We start from the raw sequence: 20,846 nt of genomic DNA, 5'->3' as shown, positions 1-20,846 counted from the left end.
ACAAAAAAGTCCAGAGGGGATATATCTGGGGACCGAGCAGGCCATGGTGCAAGACCACCTCTGTCAATCCACGTTTTTGGGAACCGTCGGTCCAGGAATCGACGCACACGACGGCTAAAATGTGCCGGCGCCCCGTCATGTTGGAACCACACGCATTGTCTTGTAGGGAGCGGGACGTCTTCCAGAAATTCTGGCAGTGCTCTGGCGAGAAAATTGTAATAGTGCCTGCCATTTAATGGCATAGGTTGCAGATACGGCCCAATTAAACAGTCCCCAGTAACACCGACCCACGCATTAACGAAGAACCGCACTTGATGAGCGCTAGTAACCGTGGCATATTGGTTATCCCCACTCCAAACATGCGAACTGTGAATGTTGAAGACTCCAACACCCCCGAATGCTGCTTTATCGGTAAACAACACAGAGGATGGAAATGTAGGATGCATTTAACACTGTTCCCGGTACCACTGCGAAAACTGTACTCTGGGTGGATAATCAAGTGGTTTCAGGCTGTGAGCACGCTGTAAGTGAAACGGACGCAACAATTGCTCTCGAAGGACTGTTATTATATTCGTCTGATTCGTCCCCATGTTACATGCAATTTTACGAATGCTGATTGAAGGCTCCCGCTCCACATGTTGCAAGGCAGCTTCCTCAAATTGCAGCGTTCTTACCGTGCGACGGCGTCTCTGTCCGGGTAATCTGCTAAATAACCCGGTCTCACGCAGACGTTGGTACACAGCAGCAAAGGTCGTATGATGCGGGATACGGCGATTAGGATATTGTTGTTGATAAACCCGCTGCACAGCTCGTCCGTTGTAGTGCGCTACGTAGTACGGACCAACCATATCAGTTTACTCATTCCAGGTATTTCGTTCCATTAGTAAACAGAGATAGTGCACTACTACACTGGTGGACAGCAGTTTCCTACAACTGAAGAGCGTAATACGCCCTCTAACAACTGAAGAGCGTAATACGGCCTCCAACGGTTTAAATAATCCTCATACGAAAAAATAACACTAGAGAAAAATATTTGTTTTAATGTCTCCTACAACCTCCCAGAGTTTGTCGGTTTAAATACTTTTCACCCTGTATTTTAGCTTAATGCTGCCATCTTCAAGAAATTGAAAGTCCCAGCTGGTTATTATTTTACTAAACCTATCTAGCAAAATAATTTTAAACTTGTTATCAACCTTCATACAATTATCTCCCCACATAGTTTTTAAATATTCGTAGCGTGTAATGCAATACAACTCATTTACTCCTAGTTCACTAATCTTTTTGAACAATTTAGAAATATTTGCATTATTTAGGTTCTTAACTACAGCATTCATTTATACACACTAAAAATAGTAATATTACTAATTTTCAGTCAAAATTGAATGCTGAGCATCTTATGTAAAATTCTTCAGACCATGCATGACTATGTAGGCAATTGTATGTTTCGGAATTGTATCATTAAGAGTGGCAACTAAATTCATTGTAATTTACTGTGTGGCTAACACACTTATTCTTCCTGACATATTTATGACATAGATAGGATAACTTTCAATATAAATGTAGGGATTTACATTGATATCACCATTCAAATGAGTGACTCTCTTAGAATCTGATAACTATTTGGTGGATCTAAGCTGCTCATGCATAATTGTTTAAATCTTTGGGCTGGTTTAGTGGCATCTCTGAAGAGTCAAAGGGACTGTGTCCGTGATACAATATCTACAGTCAACATCTGTCTTCAGGAGTTCTGGTAATCGGGGTGATGCAAAGCTTTTCTTGATGTGCCGACATTAATGCTGTCACAATGGTCCAGACTTCTCAAATGTTCTAGAATGAAAGATTCATCAAAATATGCTTTGCAAATATTACGTTCAACTTGCTTCTGTATTGGTTTATAATTTATATCAACAAAAATATGATTAGTCTTATTTCTATAGATTAAAAATTAGTTAGGTATTCATTTTTTGTTAAGATTTTGGGATGAAGGAATGGTAATGAACTTCACGATCTGGAGTTAAGTATGTGAGAAAATGTTATATTTATTTTAACTTATTTATTTTTTATATCTATTTTTGTGGTTAGGGTGGGTTTGATCATTAAATAATCTCCTAGTGTGCTCAAGGGATCCACTTACTACTTTCTTAAGTACATCTTTCTTGGACTTGATGTTATCAATGTACTGGTAACAAGTGAGATCTTAATAGTAATAACAGACTGTCAACAAATTCGATACATATTTTACAGGAAGTGTATTTCATTCATCGGTCCAACATATTTTTAATAAAGAAAATATCCTCTCCACAGCTGCATTGTGGACAGAGATTGAAAAACGCAGTTCAGCATATTCGTCTCCATAACGTCTGTTCATGATATCATACCGCCTATCAGACACTGATTTCTCGGAAAATGGTGATGTTTCCTGCTTTCAGGTGTTCACTTGGAAAACATTTTCGACGATTTACTTCATCAAAGAATTCAATGCCTTACACAAGAAACTTTCTCTTTCTCAAATAGGCTAAAACCTTTCCTACACGTTCCTAGTCATAGTCCTTTGCTAAGAGTTAACCTGTCGAACACAGTTCATATTACTGCCTCACGTATTTGACAACTTAATTAGACCGAGTAAGAAGCATTCGTATATTTTCTCAACACATTAACAAGCTAGAAACAGTGAAATTTAGAGATGATGTTCCTTATATATACTAGGAAATGAAGTTATTTTAACACATGCCTTGCAAATCTGACATAGTATCACTGAACACAGAATAATATTTCACTGAAGTCTTGCTTTCATCCTCGGTGAGCAATATTCGTTTATGCAGTTAACTGGAGACACTAAGAAGAAGTCATAGGAAACCTTGAGCCTGGAGACGTTGCAGGAAAAGTCTAAATGCAATGGGGACATTATTTTCATAAATTAATATCTAAGAGCTTTGGACATTTGCAAAATTCTTGCAGTTTGTGGCATAAGTGAAAGTCACTTTGTTTACTAAGAGAAAGTATTGTCCTGTTTTCACTTCCTATTGAGTTGTAAAATTCTTCTAAGTTTTGTGCTTTCACAATATAAACTGAAAAATAAAAAACTATTTTGTGGATAAAAGCTTCCACATCCATCTTCAGAATGTCTGAAGCAATTCTGCTAGCGTTATGTTTAATATGGCGTGAAGAGCCACTTCATAAAGTGTTGTCCCTGAATTCTTCCTTCAGTTCACTGAGCATGTTACTGGAACCAATTCGTTACAAAGCAGCGAAGGTGACATTGGCACGTTATCACCACCAAATGCGACACACTTTTGGGACTGATTGTTTCAATAAAGCACTTCGAGTATATCCGTGTATTTGATTGCATTGTCTGACGTGGAAGTCCTTAAACCTGGGGGGGGGGGGGGGGGGGACTGTTTTATAAATTTGCAAACCGACTTTGAAACAGAGCATTGAAACCTGGATGAAATCCGCATAAACCTCAGCGCGTTATGGAGTAAGAAATGTCCACTGTTCGACAATACGTCTCGGCATCTAGTTCGTTGTAAACCATTTCATTCTAACGTTGACCATTTACTGTTGACCCCTTTCCCAACTGTCTTATGTATCAGGAAATGAAGTTATTTTTAGCTTTGCTTTACAAAACTGACATAGTATTCCATAACTGCCAATGTACGTCGAAAAAGCAGTGGCAGATTTCGTGCAGTGTGTTGACTCCAGAATCTCTTTTGGGCTGAAGATCCGGGATGTTTCCATTCCAGGCACCAGAGTTTTCGCTTTGGCCCAAAGGTCTCCTTTTTCAAGACACTGACGTGCCCATCGGCACTGACCTACCGCCGTGTCAGTCTCTGTCAATAAAGTTATTGGATGCGGTAAGGAGTGCCATGCTGTCGGCACGGTGCTCTCCAAGAAATTTCTGGTTTTCGTGACCTAGAGCCACTACTACTAGGTCCAGTACCTCCTCAGTTCGTATTACGAAGGTGTGTGCCCATATTCCAGTCCTCGCGCATAGGATAAATCCGTAGTGTTAGATACAATTGAATTCGGTCCCACTGTATGGCAGTCAGTCGTTCTTATGGCTCCGTTAAGGATGTGGGCTGTGGGTGAATATGTTAAATCTACATTTCATTTGCAAAGATAATTCATTTCAAAATATTTCATCTTCTTTTCCTTGTCAGTCCAGTACGTGAAAACGTATTTTAACACGACTGCACGTGTTCTCTTCATCCAGAATGGAAGGAGGTAAGGAAGCGAAACTTCACAGTTTGAGAGGGTGTATTATGTTACTGTACTGATTATAAAATTAAGTCAAATTGACAAAGAATTTAACAGTAATGGGCCATTTATCCTTGCTACGTTTCATCCCAATATGGCATACACCAACTCAGTTGGGAAGAGTGTAACAATGGCATTTCATCCTCTCCTGAGGCATGCTGGCCACAACTGTTGTAGCAACTCCTTGATATCATCGATACTGGCACTAAAACTTTTATATTTGAACACATAATTTGCTATATAGCACTGTAGTAGTTCTGCACCACGTTGTACATGGATCTTCGAGAAACAGAGTTAAACTTCAAAGGTAAACTGTTCTAGTCAGGAAGAAACTAATTATTCTCGTTCGGACAGTCATATAAATGAATTGACTGCGAGTAATATCTTAGGTAGAACTGAAGTTTTCAGTTTCGTTATTCTCTTTCGGAATTACTGCCTAATTTAAATATCTGTCGTTGTTATCTGTATCTAAATGTTGTTAGCATCGTATTACCCGATTCCCGTACATACATTCGTTGGGTTATTACGAGAATGGCTGCTTCTAAAGATGTACAGTCGTGAGTTCTCTGTCTCCCCCTCTCACTCTCTCCCTTTTCTTCTCTCCATCCCCCTCGCTCTCTCTCACCTGTAACTGCAGCGACCGATCTTGAGAAGGGGTCCTCGGGGGCTCAACATTCTTTTGCTGTTAATGGGCTTCGCGACCCCAGGGTTTCTCGACTAGGAACACCCAATGAACGAAGACGGCTTGTTTAGAAATGCGTCCCAACTGGGAACTGTTTCAAAACTATTTTATGTACGAACAGTAACAGTATACATGCTGCTAGACAGGATGCTTCCTGGTAGTTAAAAGTAAAGAAGGGACCTATGAAAGAGTCTCACCTTTTACATTCAAAACGGTCAAGAGGGGACTGCAGGTAAGTTATAGTTTGATAAGCACTTGAGAAATGATACACTGTTGGCCTGAACTTGAAGTTCCTAATAAACGCAAACCTGCAGAAGGCCAAAGGCCTTTGGGAATATCCCACTGAAACTGAGCTCCATACCACCTTAAACTTCAGCAAAGGTGTTGTGACACGCAAGTATCTGATGGACATCTGCAAAGAAGACCTGAAAGTCGAATGGGCCCTAGAAGGCATTGTAAGTGAGCAAAATACCATGGAAAGGGTGCAAGGCAATCTGATTAAATCCATCTGGTTCATCTTCTCTTTATGGCGGATTTTCTTCGCTTAATAGTGCGGCCCTACGTTCTTCATCTTGATGCGGTGTTTCAAATGACAGTGCTTTGGGCACGCTGCTCTTGGATGTAAGGAAGAAGCCACTTGTAGCAAAAGTGGGAAAACTGTCCATGAAACAGTCTGATATTAATCCACTCCAAAGGGTGTGAATTGCTTTGAGGGTCACCCTGTCTAGAGCAGGGACTGCTGTGTCTTCCTTGATGAATGGGAGACACAGATCAGACCAACAAAATGGATCCCGTGTGGTGAAACCAAAATGATTTGTAAGGCCATTCAGCCGCCCTCGTTCTCTACCTCCTTTGCTTCGATTGTCCAATAACAGGTTCAGAAAACTGATGCTGCTACACAAATGCAGGATCTTAGTATTAGTACTAGTCCCTGCGTTTGTCAGAGGACTTGTGCTGTTGGAATTACTTTGAAGCCTATACTTCCTCCCAGAATACCACGCAAGACCGTGGTAGTCTACGCTGCCGAGTTCCATTCTCCTCCAAAGGTTCAGTGTGGTCCATTGTCCACCGCTGCCACTACCTTGCCATTCTTATCGGTCGATAGTCGTCCCAGGACAAAAAATGAAAGACAAAGGCAGAAACTCATAACTGACAGAGACCAGGGTTAAGCAGTCTGATGATTTCGACGTTGCTCTAACGTTTCTCAAGATTCGTCTTCAGTGCTGATGGAGCTTGATGGTGGCATTGGACACTCATCTCGACCCAAGGCTGAGACGTCACCCAATAGAGGCTCCCTCTCCAGCAGAAAGAAAGGGTGAAAGTGCTACCTTCTTGAGAAATGGCTCCCGTACTAAAGTGAAAAGTTAGTGCGTTCAGGAAAAACGTGGAGGAAATGAAAATCCTAGCACAGAGGCGCCCGTTCTGCCTGTACTTACAAGTAACGCATTTGAAAGCCACTGATGCCCAACGCTATGGGGCTATACCCATCATCAAAAGAAGACAGAGGGAAGGGAGGAGTGGGTGTGTTTCTCAATAACACACAACTCCCCTGCTCTCTCCCTGGTTACTGACATGCAGTCAGTAGCTGTTGCAGTTCATGTGGATCATAAGATCACTATCTGCTAACTGTGCTCTCCTGTGTACTCACTTCCACCGGATATGATAGACTCTGAGTCTCCCGCTCATTTCTCAAGTGCTACCGAATCGTTGTTAGCCATCGACCTCTCTTTCTGCTCTCCCGCTCCTGCAGACTCAGCTCAGTGGGAAGCAACAGATGACCGTCACTTCATTGCTCATTTCCCATTGTGACCCCACCTACTGTATGGAGCATTACCTGAACATAAGTCACCAAAATGTGTGATAAGCTGTGCTAAATGGATGCTTTTCAGCCAGCTGGCTGGGTTTGAACAATGTGATTGCATCCAGAAATTGGAGTCGGATATTACGCGAGTGATCTATCAGCCCCGCTGACATCCATACTGAAGTCCTCAGATCATCATAGGAGGCAACCTGTACCTTGATGGGCCAATGAGTGCTGCTGAGCAATCAGGGACAGGCGTGTGGCTCATCGACTCTTTAAGTAGGCTGACCAGATTTTAAAGAGAAAAAATCGGGATACTTGCAGTTCAAAATGGTTCAAATGGCACTCAGTACTATGGGACTCAACTTCTGAGGTCATCAGTCCCCTAGAACTTAGAACTACTTAAACCAAACTAACCTAAGGACATCACACACATCTATGCCCGAGGCAGGATTTGAACCTGTCACCGTAGCGGCCGCTCGGTTCCAGACTGTGGCGCCCAGAACCGCACGGCCACTCCGGCCGGCGGGATGCTTGTGTTTATACTTGACTTTATGACTATTCTTGCACTTACATTACTTATCAGTTATAGTGATATTTTGAAATCTATAATAGGGTTATGACAAAACAGCAGTTTAAAAACCTATATAAAGAATGTATCAACATTTAGTCAACTGGAAAAGAAAATGTAGGTGCATCAAACACAATACTATTACTTTCCTCAGAAATAAATCTCTCTTTCTCTCTCTCTCTCACACACACACTATATATATATATATATATATATATATATATATATATATATATATATATATATATATGATGAGTAGCTTACTAGGGACTTAGGTACATTTTCTTAATCCTAAGAAACGCGAATAATACTAACTAGTAATCAGATAAAATCATATTTTTCATGGTAAAATTTAAGATTTCGTTTGATTGCACACTTTAGGGCAAGAGTTCATACATGCCAAACTATATTCAATAAGCACTGTTACTACACGCCACAACGGTAACATTCTTCACAAATTTAACTTCAATATGGCTGCAATCCCGTTAGAGGGAATAGTCAATTCCTCCTTCAGTTTTACATGAAATGTATCGGCAGTTGCGAATTTGGACAACCTACATCTGTATAATGGAATAAAGAGAGAGAAAATTTTTGCCAAACTGTAAATAAAACCAAGTTTTCCCGCTTATCGCAAGTGGTCGTGTTACCTATGTTCCTGAACAGGCGAGATATTTTACTTGAAAGTAGCTTGCTCGGTGTCGGCGAATAAATACGATATTCCAGTACCTGTGTTATTCCAAATTACGATGCAATGTTCCCGTGCACGTTCATGCTTGTATCGTAATTCGGAATAACGCAGGCGCTAGAATATCGCACCCTTGGGTTTTGGTATTGCTTGTCTCGAGCGCTAGAAATGTTAGTTGTTAGAGAGTCGGACCTTGAAAAAGTCAAGTCTTGGACGTCATGTTGGAAAGACGCATACTGTAGCCAGTTTATAAAACGTGAACTTTAACTGTGCGGATGTTTTCAAGTATGTTTTGTATTGTGAAGTGATGTTTTGTGTGTTACATGATACTGCAACAAAAACAATAAAAAGGAAGTCTAACTTAAATTCGGAGTGCTCATATTTTTGTCACATCACTATTGTGCTAACTTTGAAAGGTTTAATCTTCAAGAATGGTTTGTGAAGCGCAACTACAAAACTTTTGAATATAGCAGAATAAAACCTAGGCTTCCTTGCATCCGAGCTTGGAATCATCACCACCTAGATTTTCGACGATTGAGTCGTGATTTTACAACGAGACCAGCGTGAGAAACACGAAAAGATGAGTGCCTAGTTTATTCATTATTACTTGAAATGACTTTATTAAATGTGCTCTAATGACACTTGCCACATAATAACTTTGTTTTTGCCCAAAAATGCAGTATTTAGCAGCCATAGAAACACCACAATCATTTAATTTTGACCTTTGTTGTGGTAGGGTTGTTAGAACGTGGTCGGCAGGTAAGAAGCAGGGGTAGGAAATACTTTCTTTTCAACATATCTGTTAATCTTTCTTTGGGAATGAGAAGAGATGAACTAAATGTAAGCTTATATATTATGGAACTACATATTTCTATAACGTTCTATGCCTAAGAAACTGGTTTTCCACAAATATTTAATTAAATGTTAAATATTATTGCATGAATTTTGTTTCTCTATTGAGAACCAGTACTGTTATGTGTCCCGATGGATTTTATCGGGATACCAGGACATAAAAGTATCGGAACCCATCGGTGGATTTCCGATGAATACAGTCATTTACCAATATCAGCAGTGCTGAAAATGCGGCGTCTTCAAACAACGCCTGGAGACATCGCTCAGCCAGGATCTAGCGTTTCGCCAAACTTCAGATACAATTCTCTGTCTTATAACTATCTTTTCTTCATGTGGGAGCTGGAATGAAGACTATCTGAGACTCGTGATACTGCACCCGGTTACGACCAAGTCAGTTACAGCATGCTTCGACATCTTCCTACGATGTTATGGCAGACAGGTTACTCTTCCAACTCTTAAAAAGAGGCAATTTTGATCCCTCTCCTCCAGTAGTCATTGGAGTATCGCCGTAACAAACTGTGTCACAAAGGCCAAGGAGCGAACGGTTAATCGTCATTTGGTCTGGTTGTTAGAGACCAGGTAACTCCTTAGCCACTGTCAGAGTGGATTTCGGAGATTTCAGTCTAGTGTCGGCAACCTGATCCTACCAGAGAAATACTTTCCTGAGTAAACATCATTGTCTCGGTATTTTCTTTGGCATGAGTAAGGTGTCGACACTACTTGGAGACAAAGAATTCAAGAACAAATTGATAGATAGGGCTTTCGGGCCTACCTCACAATCTTCAGATGTCCTTCAACTCTGAGTTCTTCGGTCCCACGTTGGTGACATGCTGTCACATCGTTTTGAGCAAGAGAGTGGTGTCCCTCAAGACACTGTTTTAAGTGTTATCCTCTTTGCCATAGCCATAAACAATATCACATCTACGGTAAGGAGTCTTTTACAACGCTTCTTATTTGTGGACGATTTTGCTGTTTCAGTTCCTTCCCCAGTGTTGCAACAATGGCTCGTCAGCTGAAACTTACAGTGCGGAAGTTAGAGAAATGGGCAGCAAAGACCGGTCTTCAATTTCCTGTAGACGAGTATGTGTGTTTTCGTCGTATTTATAATTTACTTGACTTGCATATGAGAGGTGCCTTTCTGCATATTAAAGACTCAATGGGGTTTGGGCCTTATTTTTGCCTCCAAACTGTCGTGGTTACCACACCTGAGAGATCTGAATGCCAGAACCCAGAAGACATTGAATATCTTAAAGTGCCGTAGCTAGAGGTATTGGGGAGCAGGGTGCGTCTGCTCCAGTTTTATAGGGCTGTTGTGCGTTCGTGGCTAGACTAGGGGTGCAGGTCAGCGAAGTCTTTTTACCTGAAGATTATTGACACTATCCACCATGAGGTAATTAGGCATGCCACAGGTGCTTACAGAACCAGCCCCATACCCAGTCTCTATGCTGAGGCTGGGGAACCACGACTCACTATCTTGCTGAAGTTCCTCATGGCGCATCAGGCACCTAAGTTCATCACAGCTCCGACTTCACCTGCATACATACCGCTGCTCGTCCACCCCTCGGACGAATTTTCGAAAACCGTCCACAAGCAACAATGCCGTTTGGGAACCATTGGAAACCATGCACACTATTTGGAACCATGCACACTATTTGTTGGGGTCACATGGCATGAAGTACTTACATCCCCAAATCGAGCTTTTTAACAGCGTGCCACTATGATTACTGCAGAGGCCCCGAGAAATGTCAGATTGGGTGCAGCACAGGAGACTCTGGAGTCCTGGGTAGGTCGAAACAAGGGGACTACGTTGGTTGCTCTGTTGTTTTACCTGATCATGTCTTTAAAGTCCAACTGCCTCGAGACTTCACTGTCTTTGACATAGAATTATAAGCGATCTCGTGGACCCTGGAGCAGATGAGATGTACTTCCAGTCCAAAATTCCTAGTCTGTGACGATTCTCTGAGTGTCTTTCACTTTCTACAATGCTTGTGCTCAGCAGATAAAGTAACCCAGAATATTTAGGACGCCCTCCTCCAACGACAGTGCCTCAGGAGAGAGATTTCTTTCTGCTGTGTGGTAGGGTGGAAATGAAAGGGAGGATGCAACAGCGAAGGAGGGGTGCTGTGATCCTTAGTTATTCAGTGTTCCAATTCCCAGCATGCTGTCTCCTCGCTGTTGAGTTACAGGTCATACGTTGATGGGAAGACGAATGTCTGGAAGTGACAGATAATAAGCTGCGCCTAGTAAAGCAGTTACATGGCCATGGCTTACCTCCTTTCAGCGACGAAGACAAGATGAGGTCATCCTTAGTCGTCTTCACATAGGTCACAGTCCTCTGATGCACGGGTCCATCACGCAGCGAGAGGACCTTCCCATTTGTGGAGCTTGTGGCATACCGTGATCAACATGTTAGTGTACTGTGTTTTATTTTCGGGCCAGAGGTTAGCAGCAAACTTGCTGGAAGATCAACCCTCGATTTTAAGTGACACTGAAACGAATATTGTTAAGGTTTTAAGGTACTGTGATCTGTCGAAACAGTCTCCGAAAAATTTACGGAGCTGTTCTTAACGTATTAAGGGGGGACCCGGGGCAAAATATGGAAAAAAGTTGATTTTTATTATTTTGTTTCATTAAAATCTACGGAATCTCCTGAACATTCTGATATATTATTTATTTCGTGGAAATATTATCTTGTTGGTTTTATTGTCCTTTACTGTACATCTGCATTGTCAGTTTTCCGACTTACCACTTACACTGACTCATTTGAACGTCATATTTCCGAAACTATTAACTGTAGAAGGCTGTGATTTTGTAGTTTTGTAGTCGATAGTCTGCTCTACACAGTGTATGGTTTTCGTAGCTCTTTGTTTGAATGGCGCGAAGTGTTTCGTGAATAACTTTCTGTTTAGTGAGTTTTATTTAGCGGAGCAAGCAGACATTGCCAGCATTTTGCAGAGGACAAATGACAAAACCAAGTGAAATATTCAAGAAGCGAAGAGACAAATGTAACAGGTTTTACCGAAAATGTGTAGCTGATGAAGCTTGTTTGAGTATATCACAAGGAACTAAGCGCTACAGCAGTGACAAGAAAAGTGCAGTGCCTACACAATCTCCGCCCCCCTCCCCCCATTGCCTCATAAAGGAAAGTTGACTTTAGAGTTTATGAAGAGCTCAGTGTAGATAAAGACATGGATACGAATATAGTTGTGGAGTTCGGTATTTTGGCTTCTGTTCTAAGTGAAGCAGTGAGTTATTCACTGTGTGGTGGTGCAGTAACACTGTCTGAAGATGAATCAGATAGGAAAGGAATTGTTTGTCATTTACGTATTTCCTGTCAGTACTGCGAATTCCCTAAATCGTTTTGCACATCAAGCAGGTGCAAAATCCACTTGTATACTATTAACGTAAGATTAGCATATGGGCTGAGGTGTATTGGGAAGGGTCAGGCAGCTGGGAAAACGTTGTGCAGCATCATGAATTTTCCAGATCCTCCTGCAGAGTATGAACACTACACAAATGTCATTGGTGATTGTGTAAAGGAAGTGGCTACAGATTCCATGATATCTGCAACAAAAGAAGCAGTGGAAGCAAATGATGGCTGTACTGATATCAGTATTGCCTTTGACGGTACCTGGCAGAGACGAGGACACCAAACTAAGAATGGAGTTGCAACGGCAACAAGTGTTGACATAGGAAAAGTCCTGGATCTTGAGATTTTGATAAAATATTATCAAGGATGCACATGTGCTGGCGTAAACAGAGAGAGAGTAGAAGCCCATAAGCCAAACTGCGGAAAAAATTATGAGGGAACAAGTGGAGGAATGGAAGCGGCTGCTGCAGTTAATATTTTTCAGCGATCTAGGGAAGAAAGGAGAGTTAGGTACATTCAATTCTTGGGAGATGGAGACAGCAAGTCTTTCAAAGCAGTAGTGGACAGCAAACCTTACAGTGTGCCCATAACTAAACTAGAGTGTGTAGGCCATGTGAAAAAGAGAATGGGTGTACGTTTCAGAGGGTTGCTAATAAAACTTGGCAACGCAAAACTATCAGATTGTAAAACAAAGAAAGGTCCTGGCAGACTCACTGGCAAGGTGATAGATCATTTTCAAGATTATTATGGCAAAGTTATTAGGGACAACAAGAATGATTTGCACAAGATAGCGAGAGAGAGGTGGGCTATCTACGATCATAAAATTTCAACTGATAACAACCCCGAACATTGTTTGTGTCCTCCTCCTCCTGAGACATGGTGCAAATATAGAAAATCAGAAGCTGACGGTTCTCTGGAAGATTTTCAGCATAAAAACAGCGTGACGCAAGCTGTAATGGAGTCTCTGAAGCCTATATTAAGAGATCTGTCCCATCCAGATCTGTTGAAAAGGTGTTAGCATGGGAAAACACGAAACGTCAACGAATCTTTCAATAATCTTCTCTGGACTCACATATCAAAAAGTGTATTTGTTGGGATGAAGACCCTGCAGTTACGAACTTATGACACTGTAATCACATTTAATAATGGATGTAGTGTCAGACTGAGAGTACTTGAGAAGCTGGGAATGATTTTGGGGTAGCATTCCATGGAAGGTCTTCAGAAAGTGGACATCGGAAGAGTGAAAAAAGCTGTAATTTCAGAAAAACATGTGGCGAAAGAGGCAAGGAAATGGAGAAGGCAGCTGCTACTTAATAGAACTGGTGGTGAAGATGACCTAGAATATGAAGCAGGGCGTTTTTAATAACATCATGTAACATTAAAGGTAAGAAATTTCGTATGAAATCTTAAACGTCCTTTTCTGAGTTTATACATTTTTCAATACAAATAACCCATTTTCTCAGAAACTATTCATCCTATTGCACTGAAACTGGTACAGGGCCCTGCACAACTATCCACTAAGCCATGGATCTACAACGAAGAATACACGTTCAGCTCAGCTACTTTTATGTGTATTTATGTTAACAACTTTTTTGCAAAAATTCAGGTGTTGAGTAAAAAGTTTGTAAAAACTTTTGTTTTGATGTAAAACCTTCCATCGAAGATCAGTGTAATAAAGAGCCAATAGTTAATACATGGCAGAAATGTCAAATCCGTATCTACAACAGTCTCTGAGATAATGTGTCATTAACATTGGTGAATTAACATTGGCGACATCGGGGCCCGGGTCTCTCCCTTTCTTTTATGGCGTGTAATATAAAATGATAGTGAGGGTCAATGCGAGTGAGGTAGAAGTGAGAGAGTGTGTATGCCACGTTATTGGCTTTTTTAGGCATATTTGTTTCTTTAAATATTTGTAAGAGCGCTGATAACCTCACCGTTGAGCGCTCATGTTCCCATGAAATAACAACACCCTGGGGAAAGAGAAAATCGCTGACCCTAGTATGCCAGATGTTTTGGTGTTTCAGGAAGCTGCTACGACGGCGGTAAGTAGGGTATAATTTCGTAAATAGACTTAAATTAGCTCAAAATCTTAATAACTCAATATGACTAAGTAAATCTGTCAGAAATCTGGAATTTCCTTAACACACCTAAGGAAAGTTATTTAAATGGGACTGAGGGAGCTAATTCATAAATACACAATTTCCTAATTTCAACAGTGCATACTCACTTAACGATTTATTTGAAAAACGTGGCGTTAATTTATTTGAAGTTTCCACTTTCATCTCAACATGTCCCACAGCTTTCACAGTAAATGATTTTAACAAAGGCTGCCCAGTTCCAAGATTTTTTCCAGTAACACAAACATCACCAAATACTCACTCCATATTTTATGGCCCTCACCTCTGATGTAATTCAATGGCTCCCTGTCTCTTTTACTGAAATGAAAGCTGCTACCCAATCTGTACAAGGTCAGTGCTAATGCACCATACATTCGTGTTTCTTTGATGAGAACCACTCGAGACTTTTGACGTCTTCAAATCTTCGTTCTTTGTTCGTCTTCTCCATAGAACGTTTCATAAATATTCCGTTCTTCTGTTTTATGTCTTATCTCTTCTCTCGCCAGGCTCTTCCTCATTGGAAACGTCGAATCTCGATGTATCTTAGTAAGATTTAGACCCATTACAGCAATGACGCCAGGATAAGGCTCTGTAAGGTGCATTATTCGTGCGCTGATCTTCAGTGAAATGTTATAGTCTACTTGCTTCTTAAGATGGTCCGTCCATTTGATTCTACTCTGCTGCTAGTTGAGCAAAATATGGCTTGAAATAAGGTTATTCGTCTCGAAACGTTCGAAAGTAAACTTCTGCGAATATAATCATGCACCTCTCTCCAAAATGTCCAAAAATCAATTTTCCAATCACAGACATATAGGTATTATCTACACGGCCTACATGTTATATTTACACTGAGTTCTACATTTTATCACACGTCTAATTCACCAAACACACTTACACTTACATTACTTGTATAAAGAAAAGTTTAACAGAAAATACATATCGACTTTCGCTAAAATCTTGAACCCTGAATGAAAGATACTACTCTGATTTCAGTGCAGAAGTATCTGTCACATTGTCTCCTGGAATTCTAACAACTCTCTATTACTTTTATTAGAACTTCCTTCAGTTAAATTAATCTATCGCAGTTAGGTTACATTGCTGAATGATTGTGCAACAAGAATTAATCGGCATACAGGCATACAATCATATTTCTCTTAGTGATATCGTCATGTGAGAGCACCACTGCTACACCCCATTTCCAATTCACTGAGTGCTCTGGTGTTATAAGTAATGTGTCACAAATTCTCGCTTTAATTCACTGTGTAGATGTAGGCTAGAGCACATGCTTGGAGGCCATAAACCCATTCGTTTTTCCACATCTCGGTGCTGTGTTTAGCACTCTCTCCTAGTAGACAAACCAGTTCTTCGACTGCCGACACTGGCATGTGGCACTCCCATAAATGTGGCGTGCTGCATCCAGTTGAGTGTTGTAACCGTGCTGCAGACGATAATTTCATTGCATTTCTCTCACATTCACACATGAACAAATTGTCTTTCTACGAGAAGTAGGCCTATCTACGTGATCTCTTTGACGTGTTATTCCCGTACGTTTATCTGTTGGATTCTTGATTCGCTGGTGTGGTACTTTAATTCGTAATTTTTCCATGTAGTAATAAATTCCTTAAGCTTCATTTTCTTTTTCACAGACACTTTTGGATTCATCCAGTCTTAATAAGAACAATTTCAGTTTATCACTCTCGTTCAACACAGTCTGAAGTTTGAAAATTATTTGCTCCTTCTTCCACCTTACCCGACTCTGTATTGACAGTTGACGTGCTTCATATTAATCATCTGCTGGATCTTCCAAGGAGTTGTGCCTCCCTTGCCCATTTTCTTCCTCATCTTTACTTAACTCTTCTTCCAACTCGCCATCTTCACCTTTATCTTCTGACGAACTAGGTCTTTCATCACTTCCCTCATAATCCTCCATGCCTCCTTGTTTTTCATCATGTTCTTCTTCCTCTCTTCTTTCGCTGTCTGATTCCTCTCCTTTTCCCTATCAATCTCTTCACCCTCTTCGTCCTCGTCTGTTGCATCTGTCTCGGTTCCTCGATTTACTTCCTCCTTTCAGAGTTCGTGGCATTATCTGTAGTGCTCTCCTGCCTTGTCGTCTTCGTCTTACTCTTACTATTGGCTGATGTATTCACTTTCTCTCTCTTTGCCTTTCTTAATTTGTAGCTGCTACTGCTGCACATTATTCGTCCCTATATAACGAATAAACGACCTCTGGAGTTCTTTCTTCAACAGAATTTTGGATAATGTTGATCTTTCCTTATTTTTCCTTCTTATTTCACCCCTAATCTCTCCTTCTCTAAGCCTTCAGTTAGTAAGGACTCATTATCTGATTGGTAACAGAGATTTTAACCGTATCTCTATGAATCCCTCATCTCTGCTTCCCCCTCTGTGTTGTCATGAATGGTGTTGCTTCGACCAGTATCACAACTGGGCTCTGCGCCAATTGTTCCACTTGTCCCATTGTGCACTACACCTCATTGTCAGCAGTTACATTCTTTCCTTGACCACTGCAGCTGAATCTCCAGCTTCTCCCGTTATTCTATATGGTCACGTGAAACATTGGCATAGTCCCATCTGCAAGAACACTCACTAGTTTTTTCCAGTAGTTTTTACAATACCTGTAACCATTCAGTCAAAAACAATTACTGATTGGAAGAAAAGATCACCATTTGAAACTGCATCTGATGCAAAGAGTTTGGCTTCAATTTCATTCTCCCTTCGATTCTTTTTCATTCAGTTAACGTTGTTAGTTTTCGATGTACAAGTTACATTAATTCTACCAGATATAATTATTAGAGAACCACTGAACATTATAATATAGACAGTATCAACAGCAACTTTTGTCCTACTTCTTCTAGCAGTACTACATCATGCATGAAATGAAGAGCTCCTCACTAAACAGAGTAGAGGGTCCTAGTTAGCTATTGCAATAGGTTTACATTCCAAAAGAACTTATATTAATCAGTGCACCTAACACTGAATAACCAGTGAATCAGTTTCAACATGGGAGTTCGTTTAAAACGTCATTGTTGTATATTAATCGAAGCCAAAACAGGAGTACAATTGTTGATAAGGTTACCTATGTGTTAAGATCCAATTAAGGAAATACAGAGGCAGCGTGAAAGCTGTGTACACTGTACATATTCCATTAAATTTTCCAACATTTATTTAGTTTGAATAAAATATTATATTTTCACTGTATGGATATTATAATTAGATTTGTAAATGCACCTGAGGATAAACGTAGATTCTTAAATTCTTCAATATCACACTCTGATTGTAAGTTATCTGCATACTGTAAGTAGGAACCTAAAATAAACATTAAAAATAGAGGTTAATAGATAAATCTCAATGTTACAGTCACATTATCTTTGACTGCAACTCATTGTACAAATAAAGAAGCTATGCAAACCCTAGCCATACAATACTTCCCGGTCTCTCCCCACCCCACCCCCCAACGCCACCAGAATAGACAAGACCCATTTATAAAGCTAAATACCAAACCAACTTAATTCAAACAAAGGTATAAATCCTACATAACTGTCAAATGTAAGAAAAATTACAATATGTTTAAAGAAAAAGAAATTGTAAGGGAAATGAAACAAAATAGTAAAATAATGCCAATAAAATTTAAAATAGCCACAGTAATTTTTAAAACTTTAACTGGTACTGTAAACCAATTATACAGGGAACAGGAAAAATTCATCAAGAAAAGTATTTCCCCCCAAAATGAGCAACAAATAATAAACCCAATATAATAAAAGAAATATGATGACACTTATTATCAAAAGGAAAACATAAATAACAATTACAGATACCAAATATTGGAGATTGAAACAAACGAAAGGAATAGGAAGCTGTGACAGAAACAGGGAATACATACAAAAAATATTAATAAACAATTAATTGATCTCAAGCAAACCATCTCAATAGTAAATCTGCTGAATGAAACTAGCTATAAAAGTCATTTCACATGATAATAATCTAGAACTGATAAATCAAACAGAAGATACATGCATAAAAGTTATTACAGGAACAATTAAACAAATATCTTAAGAAACATTTATATTAGAAAGTGTTCGACAAGCACATGTAAATAATAATAATCCCTTGAACCAACCCTAAGTTAATTGATAACAAAAGCAATTTTTGTATAACGTATTGCCAGAAGTCTTGGTATTATGCCAAGTTGATGTAAAGCAGACGGAGACATCATCTTCAAGTCGTTTTCAAGATTCGCTATAAGAATGACTTAAAATTTAGTAATAAAAATTAACAGCAATAATCAACCAAAATATTGAACTAAAAAGAGTTAATGCATGAGCGCTATCAGTAACGACAGTGGCACTGAAGTGGGTTAGAGAAAAGAGTAGGAGCAGTTATGGCTGCAAGAAATCAATAAGAAAATTGCCATAAACAACTTGCTACTACTACCAAATTCTCATAGGTGGAGAAGGTCCAATGAATCCCAACTCGTTGCAAGCTCAATTTTGGCTCCATGAGGTCCCTCAGAAGGTTGATTTCCTCACTCCTGACTAAAAATAACTGCACCATGCACGTGTCAGTCAGGCTGGACACCTTCCCTCTATGGCCAATCCGTAATTCCTCCCCTGTCATCTCGGCGTATCGGCTGTTAACTGGTGAAATCAACAATATCTTCTCAGTTTTTACTTCTACAAACTTGCTCAACGCTCCCGTTTTCTATAACCTGAGGACAGGGCTAACCATCACCCTTCCTCCCTCTTCCTAGCATGCTGACAATACTCGAAACCACATAAAATGTATGAAAATACAATGCCTAATTAATCCATGCAAACCCAGTGATACATAACAAGAAAACAAAAAAACTATAAATACTACACTACTTTCTGGTTCGCACAGCATGCGGTACTTCATGCTGTACTCTATCATTCTGGTTTTCTCTGAACTTAGCACCACTCTTCACTCTCTCTTTCTTCCTCTTTCCTTCTTGTGACACGCCTGGAATCACATCCGGGCGACCCTTAAATGGCTGTAACCGCTCAATGTGTACTATCGTTGCTCTAGTTGACAGTTGAAGCATAATATTAATGGGGGATGTGGTTTCAACAACTTGGTATCGCCAGAATGAGATTTTCACTCAGCAGCGGAGTGTGCGCTGATATGAAACTTCCTGGAAGATTAAAACTGTGTGTCGGACCGAGACTCGAACTCGGGAGCTTTGCCTTCCGCGGGCAAGTGTTCTACCAACTGAGCTACCAAAGCACGACTCACGCCCCGTCCTCACCGCTTTACTTCTATCAGCACCTCGTCTCCTACCTTCCAAACTTTACAGAAGCTCTCCTGCGATCCCGAGTTCGAGTCTCGGTCCGGCACACAGTTTTAATCTGCCACGAAGTTTCACTTGGTATGGCCCTGATACCTCATAATGAACTTCGTTTTCCCTTCTGGCGTAAAGGGGCTAGTTAGCTTTACCCATTGCCCTACTCTATATGGCGGTAAACTTCCTTTCCGCTTCTCTACATCTTCCTGCCTTTCCAAAGCCTTTGTATTCGCCTTTTGTACCTGTTTCCAAACATCCTGAATTTTTCTCGCGAATTGACGTGCAGATTCAGCGGTCCTTCCATTTTGCAGCCTCTGCACATCAAACGGTGACAGCATTTTTCGATCATACACTACCTCATAGGGAGACAAACCGGTATTTGTATCAATTTTTGCCTTATAAGCGCATACAATATGCTTCAAATACTTGTCGCACTTATGGTGATGAGAATCAACATGAAACTCACGATGTTTTCCATGATTCCTTCTGTTGGGCTGTGGATGCAAAGCGCTCACCCTTAGCTTCTTTACATTCAACAATTTACACAGTTCCTTCATTAAATCCGACATGCAGTGGGTCCCCTGGTTAGTAATTATTGTCTCCAGTACACCCAACCTTCAAAATCTGGTTGTTTACTAACGATTGCGCGACCATTGCTGCCTGTTGATTTAGCATAGCCACCATCTCCTCGCCGGCCGCGGTGGTCTCGTGGTTCTAGGCGCTCAGTCCGGAGCCGCGCGACTGCTACAGTCGCAGGTTCGAATCCTGCCTCGGGCATGGATGTGTGTGATGTCCTTAGGTTAGTTAGGTTTAAGTAGTTCTAAGTTCTAGAGGACTGATGACCTAAGATGTTAAGTCCCATAGTGCTCAGAGCCTTTGAACCACCATCTCCTCGTACCTCGAAAAATGATCTGTTATTAAAATACCTAACGGGTTTGGTGCCGGATGACGTCGTCGAACACCGCCGATATTTAGATGGGAGCACACCCAGCCATTCTCATGGCACAAATCCAAGGAAGAAGAAATGTGCAAGCAAATTTAATACCTCAGTTCACAGAGGAGAAACACGGAAGACACCACACACAGAACAAGTGTTAACACAAACAAAGATAACCAACGTCAGATATATCGATAGTTACTATTAATCAACAGGTGAGGAAGCAATAATTCTGTCCCTCTGTTTTTTTTATG

The sequence above is a fragment of the Schistocerca serialis genome, unplaced genomic scaffold (assembly GCF_023864345.2).
Source record: "Schistocerca serialis cubense isolate TAMUIC-IGC-003099 unplaced genomic scaffold, iqSchSeri2.2 HiC_scaffold_842, whole genome shotgun sequence".
Taxonomy (NCBI): domain Eukaryota; kingdom Metazoa; phylum Arthropoda; class Insecta; order Orthoptera; family Acrididae; genus Schistocerca; species Schistocerca serialis.
This window is presented reverse-complemented; position numbering follows the sequence as displayed.